Below are 19,777 nucleotides of genomic sequence, written 5' to 3'. Positions count from 1 at the left end.
AATTTGTTCTGGTTTATAAATCTGGTTTATAAACAATGGGATATCTTTTTGGGTGTAGTATCTTGCATCAGTTTTTTGTTCGTTTTTGTCATTATTATTATTATTATTATTATTATTATTTTAAATTAAAGTTTATTGGGGTGACCATTGTAAATAAAGTTACATAGGTTTCAGGTGCATTGTTCTTTACTAATGATCATGTGTTCTTCAATGTGTCTAAATGTTAAAGGAGCATTATCTATTTTTGTTAAGTTATTTAAGTTCCTTGGGATACTTAAAAAGCATAATCAGTGTATCCTAAAATGTAGTAAGCAAACTGGCCATATTTCTCTTCCAAGAAAAAGTAGGATGTAGTTCATGTTCAGTCCAACTGATTTAGCAAACTTAAATTGAAAACTATCTTTACCTTTTCATAGCCTCATATTTGTAGCCTTCAGAGCCAGCAGGAAAAAAAAAAAAATGCTGTGAAGCTCAGGGCTTACTTAAAAATTATGCCATAAGCCACATCAGTGATGTAGAAAATTTACTTCTGGATAGAAAACTTTATTAAAAACTAAAAGGAAGAAAAATCAGAATATTGCATAAACTACATTTTTACACAAATACAATTTTGTCTGCAATAAAAATTAATCTTTCAAAGACCATACAATCTTTAATTTTTTACTCATTTGCTTCACTTTTGGCTTGTATGCTACTATTTAATAAACCTACTTATAACCCAGGCAGTTTATCTTACTTCATTTTGCATACAGATATAAAATATCTATGAACACAGGAGAAAAACAAAATGTTTACAACTATAATATGATGAATTAGGAACTACTTCAAGGCAGTGTGAACTCTGAAAAGATGGGAATTATTATACTTTATATTTTTTCCCTAATAAACTGCAATTATCCTACAACTTTATCCATTTTATCCTCATAGATTCCTTGAGAAGTCTGGGAAAAGGCATTATTATCTCCATTTTAGTAAGGAGGAAATTCAATGTGACATTTACGGGTATTTTATTTTAAATATACTACTATTATTAGTAGAGGTTGAAATGAATTTGATGTATTTCAAAATGAAAACCATTATAATCCATGAAGAATATTTCTACATTAGAGATAAAAAATAAAACAAGGAGTTAAAATATAAAACTCCATGGGAAAAGCTACTTGAAAGAGGTGAACTTATTAGTTTTTTTTCTTCCCATGTGCTTGGTCTATCTTATTCTGTCTTTTATTTAAATATGACCTGCTTTCTTGTCTTAAAAAAAAGACCTTCAGGCCTTCAGGCTCTCTTTTTTATAAAGCTTTCAAGAGAAGTTTTAAGGAGGGATTTGAGAAAGGAGGTAATTTTGAATAATGGGCATAAAATAAGAGAGTGTTTTTAGAGTTAAGCATAGTACGGAAAATTTCAGTCTTAAAAATAGGAATATAAAATTATATACAATATGTTTAAATCCTTTCTACAAGGATAATAGTTTAAAAATTTTTAATGTGATTTCCTTTTTTTTTTTTTTAATTCCTTATGTGACCTTCACTCTGCTGGCCCAAGGCATCCATTTCTCTGGATTTATGTGGGAGGAAAACAGGGATAGAGAAGTGTATTTAGCTTTTGAAAGTCAAAATAGAATTAGCAGTAACATAGGCTATAATCTTGAAAGATAATTTTCCAGATTTGTTTATTTCTCACTGTATCTAACAACCAAGCTTACATGACCCCTGCTCATAGAATTCGCCCAAAGTAGAGGAGATATCTCTGGTCACCATTAAGGCTTAGCTGAAGTATGGGAAAAGAAGGATAAGAAAAGCCCACTCTTTCCAGTTTTGGAGATTAGTAGGAAGTGGAAAGATGAGAGGAATAGGAATGCAAAGGAGCATAATTAAGATGCACTGATGTTTTCCTTCTCTTGGCTAGATCAAAATAAGAGTTGTATTATACACAATGGAATACTATTCGGTATTAAAGAAAGATGATATAGGAGCATTTGTGACAACATGGATGGATCTTGAGAGTATAATGCTAAGTGAAATAAGTCAGACAGAAAAAGCAGAGAACCCTATGATTTCACTGATATGTGGTATATAAACCAAAAACAACAAAAGAACAAGACAAATAAATGAGAAACAAAAACTCATAGACACAGACAATAGTTTAGTGGTTACCAGAGGGTAAAGGGATTGGGGGGAGGGAGATGAGGGTAAGGGAGATCAAATATATGGTGATGGAAGGAGAACTGACTCTGGGTGGTGAACACACAATGGGATTTATAGATGATGTAATACAGAATTGTATACCTGAAATCTATGTAAATTTACTAACAGTTGTCACCCCAATAAATTTAATAAAAAAAATAGAAAGGAACCCTTCATATCCTATCCCCATGCCCCAACACAGACACCCACCTCTACTTCTTATTTGAAAGTCTAAGAGAAGGGCTCTTTGAAGACTATCTTAGACCAATGAAAGGCCCATTTGGCTGATCAAGCATTGTTAGTCAAAGGAAGACCCTGAATTATTGTTTCCTGAGCCACCCTTGTTTCCAGAATTACATATGTATCTTTCTGTGGAGCTTGCTAGAGAGGTTCATGGGAGTGAGGATATTGTATCTTTACACCAAAATTGAAGCATTGGAACCAATGTGATCTCAACCAAATTCTAGAGAATTCTATAGTGTCAATAAGAACTGGTAGAGTCCAAGTAAACCAGGAGGGCTATTGAGCCCAAACAAGTACCAAGGGGCTAAGTCATAAGTTCCAGAAGCAATGCAATTTGCCCCATCAACCAAAACATCATCTTAGAGACAGAAACAGCATAGAGGTGTTTCCCTGGGAGCCTGGGTATTCTTATCCAAAAGAAATGACGAGTATTACTTGAAAGGGCTGTTTAAATTACTGATTAAATTTTTAGATAATTGTTTTCACCATTAACAAGTAGAGAGGTGGGCCTTAAGAAAAAGACCAGATTAGTTAAAAGAAAAAAAATTAAAGGAGCCACATTTCCACTGCCCATTCAAACTGTCATATATGTGGAGATGTAGAAATAGGACACATGTTCAAATATACAAACAAATAAATTTATATTTTATAATTAATTAATATTATTAATCTTTTATTTTATTTCCAACTCTTCTATGTTAGATAAACCATTTGATTTATTTTTCATAACACTACATTTAAATGATGGATGGATGTTGCAAAGAAAAAATTCTATTGCTGTTAGCCCAAGACATAATATAGGCCTGTCATATTTAAAGTGATCAATAAATATTTGAGTAAAGAAGGTAATAAAATACCTAATAAGAAGATCTTTATTCATAATAAGAATACCAGGTAAAAACAAGTATTATCTACTAAGGATCTAAAACTCTACAATTTTAATTTACTTTAATACATTATGTATACCTATCAGTTGCTGAAAAGACAAAAACAATGTTTGAACTATGGTTCTTGCTGTTTAAGAGCTATAGTCTCATCAGTAAGTCAAGATTCATAACCTGAAAAATATAAAGGCCAGGTTATGATACCATCTTGAGGGTTATGAGATTCTGAGACTACAGAATTAGTGGCTTCAGTTGAAAGGCCATACTGGAAGACTGTAGAGAATGACCATAGTGAACTCTTCTTAAACTTAAATAATAAAATTGAATCATTAACATAAGAGTAAGCAGGGAGGGTCTAGAATGATGGGTATTTCATCCTTAATTGTATAGGAAGTGAAAAATGGGTTCTTGAGTCGGGTACCCAAGTGATGAAACCCTGGTCACAAGGGCCATATGATCCAGTTATGGCTGAAAAAAAAGGTGAGTAGAAGTATTCTAATGGCTCCAAGGAAAGCATTTGTTTTTCCTGATGAGATGGTCAGGTGTAGCTAGCACTACTCTTCATTTTCTTCCAGCCTTGAATACAGTTGTGACACCTGAAACTAAAGTAGTCTCCTTGTAACCATGAGACAATAAACTAACTTATCATAAATGGTGAAGAATGATAGACAAAAGATTGTGGGTATTAGATGACCTTTTTGAGTGATATGACCACTGCCTACCTCCAGACTTCTTATTATATGAAAAAAATATATATATTATAGTGTTATTAATTCAGGCTTTCTATTACTTATAGTTAAAAGTTACCAACTTGTACAAAAGAGAAACAGAAGAGGATCACAAAGGTTCTGTTATGCATACTTACTAAGTAGCTTAGATTTTACATTAAAGAAGACTATGGTGTTTTAAGGATTTAAAGTAAGAGTTGTTCAGAGTTCCATTTTAGAAAAGTAACACTGGAAACATTGTGAAGTATGAGCATTAGAAAATGGTACAATCAAACTAAGGAAGAAAGAACTAAACTGTGGGGAAGAAATGATGCCTTAAATTCAGAGAGTGATATTGGTCATGAAGCGATGAGATCCAAGATACATTAAGGGACTTCTATCAATAGGATTTGATGGCAAAAGAGAAAGGAGTCACATGTCATTTCTGAGACATTTAGAAGGAGCAGTGGCCTGAGTTACAGAATGAGAAATACAGGAGGATGTGCAGGGTGGAGGCTGACAAATTCACTTCGGAGATTTTGACTTTGAGATGTTTATGTAACATCAAAATGGCATATGGGCTTACGGTTCAAGAAACATCTGGTTTGAAGAGAGATTTGGGAACCAAATCAGCAGAAGTAACAGCTGAAGTCTATGGGGTGGGTGAGATAAGTGGAGTATGAAGAGCAAGAAAAGTATACCATAAATAATTTTGGTAAACATATATGTCCAAGGGGGAAAAAGGAAGATACAGATGCTTATAAAAGAAAAAGGAAGAATGGGACAAAGAAGGCAGGAAAAAACAACAACAACAACAAAAAAAAAAACTAGGAGGGGAAAGATCACAACAGCCAAGAGAAGAGAGTTTAAAGAAAAAGATGATGGTCAGTAGGTCAAATTCTGCTGTTAAGTAAGTGTTAAATGTTAAGTAAGATAAGAATAGAGAGTAGGATTTAGCAACTCAGAGATTATAGGTGACCTTGGTGGCAACAGTTTCAGTGGAGTGTTGGGAGGCAGAAAACAGACTTTGGTGAATTGAGTTAATCTAAAATGGGAAAAGTATGATAGTAAAATTAGATCATTCTATTACAGGTCTTGACCAAAAAAAAAGACAGGAGGGAAAAACTGGAGGAGAATATAAAATGTAAGGACAAATTTCAGCAAATGTATAGGTTGTAGAGTAAAAGCTATTAGAGAGAGAAGAATTTAAAATATTAGAGATAAGGGATAATTGATAGACTGAAGCTCCTAAGAAGACGGGAAGAGGTAAGTTCTAGCATTGCTAGAGAGATTCACTATGTGAAGGGGGGGAAGTTGTACCTCTGTTATTTGTTGGTTGAGGAAACAAGTTAAGCTGGTTGTCATATTAGGGAAGTGGAGAAATATTACTTTATTGGGAAAATGGATTAGTTAGGTTATTTAATGGAGAGGGAACAGTTTCTGCTCATCTCAAAACTGAAATGTTGAATGACAAATACTGTACACTGATATGGATCTTGGGTATTTAAACTGTTCCTTTTGCAGTAGTTCCCCAGACATCATTTGGCATTCCCACCACCAATAGATGCGTGATCTACTTTCTACACATCATTGCCAGCATTTAGTGGTGCTATTATATTTTATTTTAGTCATTATTGTAACTGAGGCAATATCTCATTATAGTTTTAACTTGCATTTACCTAATGGCTAATAATATTGAATATCATTTCCTATACTTATGTGCATCATTGAAATGTCTGATCAATCATTTGACAATTTTCTAATCAGCTGGTTTGTTTTTTTAATATTGAGTTTTTAGAATTTTTTATGTATTTGAAATAGATGTTTGTCAGATACACGATTTGCAAATATTTCTTCCAAGTATATAATGTCTTTTCATCTTAACAGTCTTCACAAAGCAAAATTTTAAATTTTGAAAAGATTCAATTTACTAAGTCTTCTTTTTAGACTCTGCTTTTAATATTAAGTCTAAGATTCTTTTGCCTAGCCCTAGATCCCAAAGATTTTCTCCTGTTTGTTTTATAAGTGTTAAGTTTTTACATTATGTCCATGACCCAGTTTGAGTTAATTTTTATGTTACAAAGTTTAGATTGAGGATAACTTTTTTTTTTTTTTTTTTTTTTTTTTTTTTTTTTTTTTTTTGCCCACGAATGCTCAATTATTCCATCCCCATTTGTTAAAATGACTGTCCCTCCTTTACTGAAACTTTTTATTTTTGCCTCTTTGTCAAAAAACATTTGGGTATGTTTGGGTATGTCTATTTTGGGCTTGCTATTCTGTTTTATTTCATTGATCTATGTGTCTATATCTCTGCCAATAATACCACATTATTTTGATTCTGTTGTTAAGTAATAGGCCTTAATATTAGATAAAAGTAATCTCACTTCCCTTTCTTCCAAGATTGTTTTAGTTAACCTAGTGATTGTACCATTCTGTATAAATTTTAGAATAAGCTATAGTCTGTGTCTACAAATACTTACTGGATTTTTGACAGTAATTACACTGAATCTGTAATTTGGGATGAATTAACATCTTTACTATTTGAGTCTTATCCATGAACACAGTATATGTCTCAGTTACTTAGGTCTTTTTGTTGTTGTTGTAGTTGGTTTTTAATTTTTTTTAGCATTTTTCTAGTTTTCAGAATGCAGATTGTGTACATATTTTGTTAAATTTATACCTAAGTACTTCATTTTGCGGAACTATTGTAAATGATATTGTGCTTTATTAAAGATTATTTTATTGTTCAATTACAGTTGACATACAATATTAGTTTCAGGTGTACAGCACAGTGACTTGACATTCATATAACTTACAAAGTTATCACCTAGATAAATCTATTACACATCTGACACCACGCATAGTTATTACAATATTATTGACTATGTTCCTTATGATATACATTACATTTCCATGACTATTTTGTAACTATCAATTTATACTTCTTAATCCCTTCCCCTTTTCACCCTTCTCCCCAACTCCCCTCCTATCTGGCAGCATTCAAAATGTTCTCTGTATCTATGAGTTTTTTCTGTTTTGTTTGTGCATTTATTTTGTTCTTTGGATGCCACATAGAAGTGAAATCATATGGTGTTTGTTTTTCTCTGTCTGATTTACTCCACACAGCACAATACACTGTAGGTCCATCCATATTGGTGTAGATGGCAGCATTTCATTCTATTTTATGATTGAGTAACGTTCCATTGTATATATGTACCACCTCTTCTTTTTCCATTTATCCACGGATGGACACCCAGGTTGCCTCCATATCTTGGCTATTACAAATAATGCTGCAGTGCCATATGGATACACACATCCCTTCGAAGTAATGTTTAGAGTTTCTTCAGATAAATCCCAGAAGTGGGATTACTGGGTTATTTGTATCTATTATACCCTTTCATTTAAAGTCTATTTTGTCTAGTATAAGTATTGCTACTCCAGTTTTTCTTTTTCTTTTCCATTTTCATGAAATATCTTCTCCATCCCTTTACTTTCAGTCTGTGTGCTTTTCGATCTAAACTGAGTCTCTTGTAGGCATCATATGTAAGGGTCTTGTTTTTTTATCCATTCAGTCAACCTATATCTTTTGATTGGAGCATTTAATACATTTACATTTAAAGTAATTGTTGATAGATAAGTAGTTATTGCCATTTTATTATTTATATTTCTTCCTCTTCTTCATCTCCTCCTCTTCCTCCTCTTCCTCCTCCTCCTCCTCTTCCTCCTCCTCCTCCTCTTCCTCCTCCTCCTCCTCCTCTTCCTTCTTCTTCTTCTGTCCCTTTAACATTTCTTGTAATACTGGTTTGGTGGATGATGAACTACTCTAGCTTTTTCTTATCTGGGAAGCTGGGAAGCTCTTTATTTCTCCTTCGATTCTAAATGATAGCTTTGCTGGGTAGAGTAATCTTGGCTGTAGATCCTTGCTTTTCATCATTTTCAATATTTCCCAACAATCCCTCTGGCCTGCAAAGTTTCTGTTGAGAAATTAGCTGTCAGTCTTATGGGAGCTCCCTTGTAGGTAACTAACTGCTTTTCTCTTGTTACTTTTAAGATTCTCTCTTTGTCTTTACTCTTTGGCATTTTAATTATGATGTGTCTTGGAGTGGGCCTCTTTGGGTTCATCTTGTTTGGGACTCTGCACTTCTTGGACTTGTTTGTCTATTTCCTTCATCTGGTTAGGGAAGATTTTCATCATTATTCCTTCAAACAGGTTTTAAATTCCTTCCTGTTTCTCTTCTCCTTCTGGTACCCCAATAATGCAAATCTTGGTATGCTTGATATTGTCCCATAGGTCCCTAAAACTATCCTCACTGTTTTGAATGTTTTTCTTTTTGCTGTTCTGATTAGATGTTTTCTGATGCCTTGTCTTCCAAATCACTGACTCGATCCTCTGAGTCACCTAACCTACTCTTGTTTGCTTCTAATGTATTCTTTATTTCAGTCATTGTAGTCTTCATTTCTGACTGGTTCTTTTTTTTTTCTTTTTAAATATTTTATTGGGGAAGGGGAACAGGACTTTATTGTACTTCCAGGACTTTTTTTTTTCCAAGTCAAGTTGTTGTCCTTTCAATCTTAGTTGTGGAGGGTGTTGTTCATCTTCAAGTTGTTGTCCTTTCAGTCTTAGTTACAGGGGGCGCAGCCCACCATCCCTTGCGGGACTCGAGGAATCGAACTGGCAACCTTGTGGTTGACAGCCCGGGCTCCAACCAACTGAGCCATCTGGGAACTCAGCGGCAGCTGAGCTCAAGGTGCCATGTTCAATCTTAGTTGCAGGGGGCCAAGCTCACCATCCCTTGTGGGACTCGAGGAGTTGAACCGGCAACCTTGTGGTTGAGAGTCCACTGGCCCATGTGATAATCAAACCGGCAGCCTTTGGGGTTAGGAGCACGAAACTCTAACCTTCTGAACCACCAAGCCAGCCCTGACTGGCTCTTTTTTAGGTATTCTATTTTCATTTTTGTGTCCTATCTTTTTTTTGAAGTTCTCACTGTGATCATTGGGCATCCTTATAACCAGTGTTTTAAACTCTGCATCTCGTAGATTGCTTGTCTCCATTTGTTTACTTCTTTTTCTGAAGTGTGATTCTATTCTTTCTTTGGGACATTTTTCCTGGTCTCCCCATTTTGGCTGACTTCCTGTGTTTGTTTCTATGTATTATGTAGAGCTGCTCTATCTCCCAATTTTGGTAGAGTGGCTTTATATAGTAAGTGTCCTGTGGGGTTGAGTGGCACGTCTTCCTAGTTACCTTAGCTAGATGAGGCAAGTGTGTTCCTTGGATGGGTTCTGTGTGCTCTCCTGTGTAGTTGAGCCTTGGTTGCTGTTTGCATGTCAATGGGAGGGATTAATTCTCAGGATGATTGGTTGTGATTGGTTATGACTACAGTGGAGAAGCTGTTGTGCAGGGGCTGACCCTATGGAGCAGGATTCACTTTAGCAGGGCTCGAGTGCCTGCTCAGTATACACTTTGTGGTGCTCTTCTGTGTATGGGTGGTGCTCGTCTGTGGTCTGAAGCTGGCCACCTGGTGTTTTGGTTCTGAGGCCTCTTGGAAGGGGTTCTGTTGCAGGCCAAGATCAACCACTGCCTGTGCCCTGCCCAGGGCCACTTGGTATGAGCTACAAAGTGATCTGCAAATGGTTGACACGTGTGCTGGGTTTGGAGGTGCCTGGGAGATATTAAGCTGTGAACAAATACCAGTTGCCACTAGTGTCAGGCTTGGGCTGCTTAGCAAGAGGTACAAGGCATGCCGAGGCCAGATGCTGCTTGTTTAGGGGTTGTGAATCTTTGAGAGATTTTAGGAAAATACAAAGTATGAACCAAGACACGTCACTTTTTATGTAAACATTGCTGTAAGTAGCTTGGGTTGCCCCTTAAGTTGGGTGGTGCAGAGTCTCAGAGATTCATCAGGGTGAAGCAAATTATGTTAGTCAAGTTGATGGAGTCAGATATGGTGCCCGCCTGCGTCTGCACACTGGGTGAGGGGAGGGCTCACCAAAGAAGCAATGGCTTCTGCTGGCATTTTTGTCTAGGAGAAAACTGCCCCACCAGCTCTCACCCTGATGTTAGACTGCTCAATTCCTCCCTGTATGTCCCTGGTGCCTTTCAACCTGCTGCCCCAGTGCTGGAGCTCAGAACAAGTAAGTTCATCAGTGAGTAAGTCTGTGCACCAGCTCTTTAAGAGGAGCACCTGGGATTCCAGCAGCCCTCCATCTCACTTAGCCACAATCTCTTCTGGTTTTCACAGCTGGAGGTTACGGGGACTCCTCTTCCCAGCACTGGAACCTTGGGCTGGGGAGCCTGCTGTGGGGCTGAGGAGAATTTGTCCTCCACTGGGACCTCCACAGCTGAGATATCCTCCTGATTTTTAACTGCCACACGTGGGTGTGGGACAAGGCCATTCTACATCTGTGGTCCTCCTACCTGTCTCCACATGGCTCCTTCTGTATATCCTTAGTTATAGGACTTCATTCGACTACACTTCAGGTGATTCTCAATGACAGCTATCCTATAGTTTAATTGTAATTTGATGTGGTTGTGATAGGATGCAAGCACAGTTTTTACCTACTACGCCATCTTGACAGGAAGCCCAATGGCATTGTGCTTTTAATTTTAATTTCCACATGTACATTTTTAGTATATAGAAATGTGACTGATTATTTCATGTTGATTTTGCTCCTTGCAACCTTGCTGAACTAACTTATTCTATATAATTTTTGTTCATTTCTTTGAGATTTGCTATGTAAGTAATCATGTCATCTGCAAATAGAAATAGTTTTATTCCTTCCTTTCTAATTTACATACCTTTTGTTTTCTTTTTCTTGCTTTTTTGTAGTCACTATAGCTTCCAGTACTATATTAAATATGAGTCGTAACAGTGGACATCCTTGTCTTCTTCCTGTTCTTAGAGATAAAGCATTCAGTCTTTCACTACTAGGTATGTTAGTTGTGTTTTATGTAGATGTTCTTTATCAAGTTGTGAAAGTACCCCTGTATTCGATTCCCAAGAGTTTTTATCAGAAATAGGTGTTGAATTTTTTGCTAAATATGTTTTATGAACCAATTTATATGATCATATGATTGATTTTCAAATGTTGAACTAGGCTTATATATCTGGAATTAATCCCACTTTGTCATGATGAATAATCCTTTTTATACATTGTCAGATAAGATTTGCTAATATCTTATTGAGAATTTTTATGTGTAAATTCATGAGAGTTAATGGTCTGTACTTTTCTTTTATCATACTGTCTTTGTCTAGTTTTGGCATCATGATATTACTAGCCTCATAAAATTAATAAGGAAGTATTTGCTCCTCTTCCATTTTCTGGAAGAGATTGTGTAAAATTGGTTTTAATTTTCCTTTAAATAGTCATTGAAGTTCTCCAGTGAAAGCCCCTCGACCTGGAGATTTCCTTTTCAGGTGCTTTTAACTTATAAATGCAATTTTTAAAAGTAGTCATAGGTTGGTACCTGTTGTTTATTTCATCTTAGTCGAACTTTGGTAGTCAGTTTTTATGCAATTTGTTCATTTCTTCTAAACTTGTCAAATTATGAAGTAAAGTTTTTTGTAGTACTTCACTACTCTTTAAAGGTTTTAGGATCTGTGGTAATATCTCCTGTTACATTCCTGATGTTGGTAAATAGTGTCTTCCCTTTTTTTATCATTGCTAGTCATCCTAGAAGTTTATCAAATTTATTGATTTAAAATAAACAGCTTGTTGTAGTATTGATTTTCTCATTTTTATCCTGTTTTCAATTCCATTGATGTTTGCTCTTTATTTCCTTTCTTCTTTCTTTGTGATTATTTTCTTCTTCTTTATTTATTTATTTCTTGCTAGCGATAAAGATTGTTGATTTGATTTTTTCCACTTTTCTAATGAAAGCATTTAGTGTTTATGAATTTCCCTCCCATCATTGTTTTAACTATGTTCCCACATATTTTTACATAATGTGTTTTCATTTTTATTCAGTCTTATGTATTTTTTCACTTCCTTTATGATTATTGAGTAGTCTGTTGTTTAGTCTCCTAATGTATTTGTTGTTGTTGTCTCTCTGTTTTTGATTTCTAGTTTGATTCCATATAGTCAAAAACCATATTCTGTATGATACAATTCTTCTAAGTTTGTTAAGGTTTGTCTCATGACTCACGATGTGATTTATCTTGGTGAATGTTCCGTGTGTGCTTGGGGGAAAAAAAAATGTATATTTTGCTGTTGGAGGCAGAGTGATATCTATATCTATATCTATATCTATATCTATGTCTATATCTATCTATTATATAGATATATATAATATATAATATATAGATGTATATATCAGCAATGATATAAAAGAACTAAACAACACAATTATATATATATAATATATATTTATAGATATAGTACATTATATATAATATATATATTGCTCTTGTTCATTGTGTTGTTTAGTCTTTTATATCATGGCTGATATTTTCACTAGTAGTTCTATCAATTGCTAATTAGGATGTTGTAGTCTCCAGGTATAATTTTGATTTGTCTATTTCTACTTTTAGCTCTATTAGATTTTGTTTCATATATCTTGAGGCTCTGTTGTTTGAATCATGCACATTGCTAGGATCATTGTCTTCCTGGTGCCTTGACCTTTCTACATTATGTGGTATTCCTCTTTGTCTCTTGTGATTTTCTTTGCCTTGAAGACTACTTTAAATGATTTTAATACAACCACTCCTGCTTTTTTTCTTAAATTAATGTTTGCGTGGTATGTCTATTTCAATCCTTTGCTTTCAACCTGCTTATATCATTATATTTGAAGGAAGTTTCTTGTAGACAACATATTGTTTTATTATGGGTTATTTTTTAATCCATTCTGCAAATGTGTTTTTAATTGATGTGTTTAGACCATATACATATAATTGTTGACATGTTAGGGTTTAGGTCTGCCATTTTGTTATTTATTTTCTGTTTATCTCCTAAGTTTCATGTTCTCTGTTTCTTTTTTCTTACTTTCTTGTGGGTAATTTGAGAATATTTTTAATATTCCATCTTGATTTTTCATAACAATTTTGAGTATATCACTTTGTGTGATTTTTCTTAGTGGTTGCTCTAGGTTTCCAGCATATGTATATTACAGTCTACCTGCATCAATGTTGTCTTACCAATTCAAGTAAAGTGTGGTACCTTATTTTCATTTAGGTTCTTTATCCTCCTCACTGCTTAAATTTAATTATCTTAAGTATTTCTTCTACATATATTGAGTTCTACATCAGATATTGTTAAAATTTTTGCTTCAACCATTAAATATGATTTAAGAAACTCACAAAAATTTCAATAGTCTTTTTACCTTTACCCTATTTTTACTTATTCTGATGTTCTTCTTTATTTTCTGAAGTTCTAGATCTTTTGTTGTTTCATTTCTGTTTAGAGAAATTCATTTGCTATTTCTTAAGGCTAAGTTTTCTAAGAACAAATTATCTTAGTTTTCCTTAATCTTTATTTCCCCTTCATTTCCAAAGAATATTTTTGCCAGAAATCTAAATTAGAGTTACAGCTCTTTTCTTCTGTATTTGAAAAATGTTGTGCCACATCTCTTTCTGGACTCCATGGTTTCAGATGAAAATTTGCTATCATTTGAATTTGTGTTCTTTTATAAGTAATGCAGTTTCTCATTGATTAATTTTGTAACATTTTCTTTAGTTTTCAGAAGTTTAATTATGATGTGTCTTGGTGTGGATTTTTCTGTTTATCATAGTTGGTGTTTGCTCAGCTACTTGTATCTGTACGTTTACCTCTTTTACCAAATTTGGGGAATTTTCAGCTATTATTTTTTTTGAATGCTTTTAAAATCCCACTCTACTGTTTATTTCCCTCTGACATTCAAATGGTATACATGTTAGCTCTTTGGTTATTTTCCCATGGGTCTCTGAAACTCTATTTATTTTCAGTGTATTTTCTGTTTTTCAGATTGGGTGAATTTATTGTTCTGTCTTCAAGTTCAATGATTCTGTCCTGTTTTATCTCTATTCTACTATTGAGTCCAACCAGTAAGCCATATTTCCCTGTAATTATAACGTTAAGTTCTATAATTTCTATTTCTTTTAAATAATTTCAATTTTGTTACTCAGATTTTCTGTTATTTTTCTTGGTTCAAGAGAATTCATAACAGCTTGTCGAAATATTTTTAAATAGCTTCTTTAAAATACATAACAGATAATTCTAACATCAGAATAAGCTTGGTGTCGAGCTCTATTCTTGGAGACTTACTTGTCTGTAATTATGGGAGGTTCAGATTGGGGGATTCTGCAGCACCTTGTCTGGGATTATATTAGGCTGGTGCAAATGTAATTGAGGTTTAAAAGGTTAAAAATAATTGCAAAAAACCAATTACTTTTGCACCAATCTAATAGTAAGCAATATGGAAATCTAGGAAATTAATTACTATGTCATTCCTGAACTCTGAAATTCCCTATCTGGCCTGCCTTTTTCTTTCCACCTTTTAGAGACTCCTTGTACTTTTTTGTTGTGTTATGCTCAGGTCTTTTTAGGTGAAAGAAGGAGAACATGAGAGGAATGGGGCTACTCAATTTTGTGAAGCTAGAAGTCCCCAAGTTACTTTCTTGTATGTATAAACACTTCTTTCTAATAAAAGAAAGAATCAGGTGGAAATTACTTCTAAAGTCCACTTTCAAAGTGTAGGATTCTAAATTCAGAAAATAGAGTAGCATACTGGAAGAAAATATATGCTCTAAGATCAAATAGCCAGGGTTTGAATATTGTATGCATTACTCTTTCTATGCACTCATTGTAAAACAGTACTCAACTTAATAGTGATTGTGAGGATGAAATCTGTGCCAGAAACATGCTAACAGCTCATCAAGTGTAATTTCCCATAATTTTGTTGGTAAGATCTCCATAATGAATGTAGATCTTCTAAGGTTGAACAGGTTTTATTGATTTATTTCCCTCTTTTTTAAAAAAACACAAGGAATCTGAAGTACAGGAGGTTTATCATATATCTGAGGCCATTTAGCTAACTAGTGACACAAAATTCTAGACTAGTGGTTATCAAGTTGTGGTTCATGAAGAGACATCAGCTGCATCATCTGGGAACTTATTAAATGTCCAATTTCTCAAACTCTCTCCCTGAACTATTGATACAGAAATTCTGGGGTTGGTGTCCAGAATATAGTGTTTTAACAAGTCCTTAAAGTGATTCTGATACCAGTTAAAGTTTGAGAACTACTGGGCTAGTCACTCTGAAGGATCTGCCTTCCAGGATCCTTTCAATACACCTTTAGAGTGCTGCCCATTTTAACTGAGTGGATTCTCTTAGCTTATTTATGCAATTATAGTGATATACAAAATGCTTACATTATAATGTGTCCATAACACATTGAAGAGTCTTACAATGTGGAATTCGTGTCCTATGCCACCTGGAAGGGGAAAAAAAGAACATTTCCTGGATTCCTTCTCAACTCCTTCCCCTGCCAGTATAACCAATGTCATCCTGCAATACTCTCATGGGGGCAAGACTAATTGTTTCTACTGATCTTATTCTGGTCTTTAGAACCTACACTTTAGCGACCTCAATTCATTATATGTATTACTCTGTTTTTGTAGAAAAATGTAGATGCTGTTGGAGCAACCCTGAGAATTTCAGACCAGAGCCCTTGGTTCTTTTCTTTTAAGATTTACTTCAGCCCATGGTCATGATATTGTGCCTCTCTCTACACTTCTACTCCCAACCAAAGAGTGACAAATTGCCCATGGTAACACAATTGACAGTTGTGAGAGGCTCAGCTTAGGAGACATTTCTAAGCTGTCATCCATCCCTCCCTTGGAGTAGACAACATTCTCTTAAGAATCCACAAATGACTGTGACTGGCTCCCTGAAGATAATATCAGTGACCTTGGGAAGCAGCCAAAAGAAAAGTACATCTGCATATCTGTTGCTGCTACTTTATCAGTATTAATGCCAAAATCCTAGTGAGGTATTATGGCCACCCAAGCTTTTCCTATGTTATCTGTTTTGAACACATGTAATTTGATTTTTGTCAATCCACACTTCTAAAAAACACTCCATATACATAGTACCCAGACTTATCAGTGCTTACCCATTTTAGGGCCAGGAGATCTATTTTGTGGATAGACTACTAGGTGTCACCTCTAGAGAGACTCTAGCTGGCAACAGATATCACTCTGTGTTCTCTCTCCTTGTTTTGACAGATTATTGCCCTGAGGCAGTCAAAGGTGGCAGTCTTATAAATAATGAAAAGCCAAGGCTCTTGAAGATAAAGAATCAACCAATTAGAGGCAAGGCGTATGGAATTCACCAAAGCACCATCAGGTTATAGGCCTTCCTTCACATCTTCCTGAACATCTCAAGAAGACAAAGGGGATGAGAGTGGAGGAGCATTGAATTCCTATTATCCCGTGAGCTTCATCCTCTTTGTTTGCAGTGCCCAACTCCTAACCAAGAGTTGGCTGTAGAGTGTCTTTGCAATCTAGGAATATTTCTTTGCAAAGCTCTTAAAGCAACCAATGCATCTCTAAAAAGTGTTCAGTGTTCTATCATTGTGGAGCCAAATGATGAAGCAGAAATCCTTTCAGTATTTATCTTTATTTGTAATGGGTATTTTGACCTGACATTGCAGTCTTATAAAATCAGTTCTTATCTTGAGGTACCTGAAGGCATTTCTTTAATGTGTTCTCATTAGCATAGGTATGTGATAATTTTCACTTGTTGGAAGTCTGACCGCAAAACTTCTTATGCCCTTAGAATTAATCCCAGGAATATTAATTTGGTTTATAAAAAAACAACTTATTTTTGTGTGTATGCCTAAATACAGATTGTTATTTTTGCCTGATTTCTGGGGAATTCTCTAGGTTCTAGAACTTGGAAATTATACCATTTATTTAAAATTCTTTAATATATTTGAACTGAGACAATAGAGCTTTTCTTGACCTCCATTTCCTTAAAGTTCAATGAATATTTTGATTTATTTTATGCTGCTCATTATAAGCACCACCTCATCTAATTCATGGGAAAAGAAAATGATACCTCTGGCTTGCAATTACCTTCTTGTCCTGTTTTTTTAAAACTTAAATCATGATTAAATTTATAGGTCTCAGCTCAGTGTGGAGGATCCAGATGATACAGCTTCAGGATAGTAGGCAAAAGGCAGGAGCTATTGACTATGTTTGGTTTCTCTATCCTATTGCCATTAGTTCACAGAAAATAAATGAGGAGAACATCTAAGTTGTCTGTGCTCTATGCTTCTAAAATAGGTAAGCCTATATATTAAATAGGTTAGAATTTATTCTCATCAATTATACTGTCTGCTTGCCTCCTAGATATGACCACACAGCAATATCAGTATGTGCTTCACCTAGGTACTGCTACTGCCCTTTTTTAAGAAATTCTAATTTCATAAGCATTTAACAAAAGTAAAGTTAGAATTCAGTATTCAAGCTTCACAGGGCCAGCCACCTTAATCTAGGCAACCATGATGGGTCACATATATGTTAATGAAGAATTTTAGCAGTGTTGGATTGAGACTATTCAGCTCCAAACTCTTTCTTCCTCTGTCTTCTCATCTGTGTTCTGGACTGGTTGTTTGTATCACAAAATTCATATGTTAAAACCCTACCTCCTGATATCATAACATTAGGAAGTGGTAACTTTGGGAGGTGACTGGGATTAAATGAGGTCATGAGTGTAGAGCCCTCAGGAATGGGAATAATGCATCTATAAGAGTCATAAGAGTGCCTACTTTCTCTCTCTGCTCTCTGCCACATGAGGACACAGTTAGAAGTCAGCAGTCTATGACTCAGAAGAGGGCTCTCACTGGAAGGTGACCTTCCTAATCTTGGACATCAGCCTCTAGAACTGTGAGAAATTTCTGTTGATTATAAGTCACCCATAGGGTATGTTAGTCATTGCAGCCTGAGCTGAGACAACATGCTATAGGAATCAAATTTCAAAAGGCAGTTTTCCATGAATCTATGTTGTAGGGGCCTAAAATGTCTTAACCCATTTTTCACAGATTCTAAATTAGTTAGGGATTGTGTTTGACTTTCTGTAATGAGAAACCTAAATGACAGTGACTTAAACAAGACGAGGATTTATTTTTCTCTCACAGAACAGGAATATAAAGGTAAGCTGCCCAGAACTGGTGTAGCCTTGACTAAGGATGTCACCGCCAAGTTCTTTGATATTCTCTTGGCCTTTCATTAATGGGCATTCAGAAGATGACTGCAGCCATGATGCCCACTTTCAATCATGAAGGAGGAATTGGAGAGTTAAAAGAGTTCATACTAATTGAGAGCTTTCCCAGAGGCTGTACCAGACTTGTCATACCTGGCTACAAGGGAGACTGGGAAATGTAGTTTTTATAGCTGAACACATTGCCACTTCTACAAAATCCGGTTTATGTTAGAAAGGAAGAGGAAGGATGGATATAAGTTAGACAGTTAGCAGACCCTGTCAGATGCAAAGTATATGTCAGTGAGAGATTGAAGACAGTAGGTATCTTCTTAATTATATGAAGCAATTGTTATTGATTTATCTTTAAAGTGTCTTTAATTTTATTATGAAAACATGTGATTGATTTTATTTTTAATTTACCTAAAATTGGTGCTATGCATATATGGCAAATGATTATGAAGTTCATGAAAGCTGTAAGTTTGAGAAGCACTTTTTTATGACCCAACCCTTTGAGGCCATTCATGTTGTAAACTGTTTTTAAAAATTACTTGCTGACTATGGAGGATGCCTAAGTACTTCTGAGCAGTGGTATAGACAAATAAAGTACCATAGATTCATGAAGGCAAGATCCTTTTCTATCTACCAAAAGGCTCTACTAGACAGGACACCTATAAGAGAGAGGTCTTAGGCTCAGAAGATATGAATCTGGTCCATTTGAAATATGTTCTACATAGAATCCATTTCTCTTTTTACTCATTAAATCATATAAATTTGAAAACAAAACCTAATAATTATAATTGTAAAGAATTGCAAATAATCTTTAGTAGTCTTGCCTGGTATGGAGTAAGGGGTTGAAACTGCATCCAGAAAGAACTTGTTTCAGTGCTCTGCCAGATGTGAATTTATAAAAATATAAGACAGAAACAAATTTTTGGATATTTCCCAACTGATGGACTGTTTCTGTTTACACTTATCTGGCATTAAAACCCAGGGAAGGGAACTGGGCAGTGCCACCCCAAGAAGGAGGATGATTGGATAGAGCTGCTCACAGATGATGGCAAGAGAAAGCAGAAGATTAGCCACTCTCCTTGCTAAGTCACAAGGATCTTGGATCTTGTTCTTGGTTTGAACGTGCAGACTGCATCTTGAAAACAAGGGGCAGTAGAGACTCATGTCTGAAAAGGAACTAGAATTATGAAGTCATTGATTTGTTACTGAGTGGAGACTATTTGAAACTTAAAAAGTCTATTTGAACTGGAAATGAGTAAGATGAAGTAAATGGTGTAATAATAACTTACAGCATTGTGATACATGCAATATTGGGCATGGTGTGATTCTACAGTAACCTCCTGAAAAACAACTGACAAGCCATTCATTTAATAGTATGATACAGGAAGTACCATTGAATTCAACAGCATCCTCAGTGAAACTGTGGCAGGAGGTAAAATTTTACTTCCTTTTCCTCTCCCACCCCAATCCTGGCCCAAAAGGATAACTTTGAAATATTTTGACTTCTTCCCACTCTCTACCTTCACCCTCACATCAAGATTTTATTTCAGAGAATTTAAGGCTTTCATC

The sequence above is a fragment of the Rhinolophus hipposideros genome, assembly GCF_964194185.1.
Source record: "Rhinolophus hipposideros genome assembly, chromosome: 13".
Classification (NCBI taxonomy): domain Eukaryota; kingdom Metazoa; phylum Chordata; class Mammalia; order Chiroptera; family Rhinolophidae; genus Rhinolophus; species Rhinolophus hipposideros.
The sequence above is the reverse complement of the archived record's forward strand: the minus strand, read 5'-3'. Positions refer to the sequence as shown.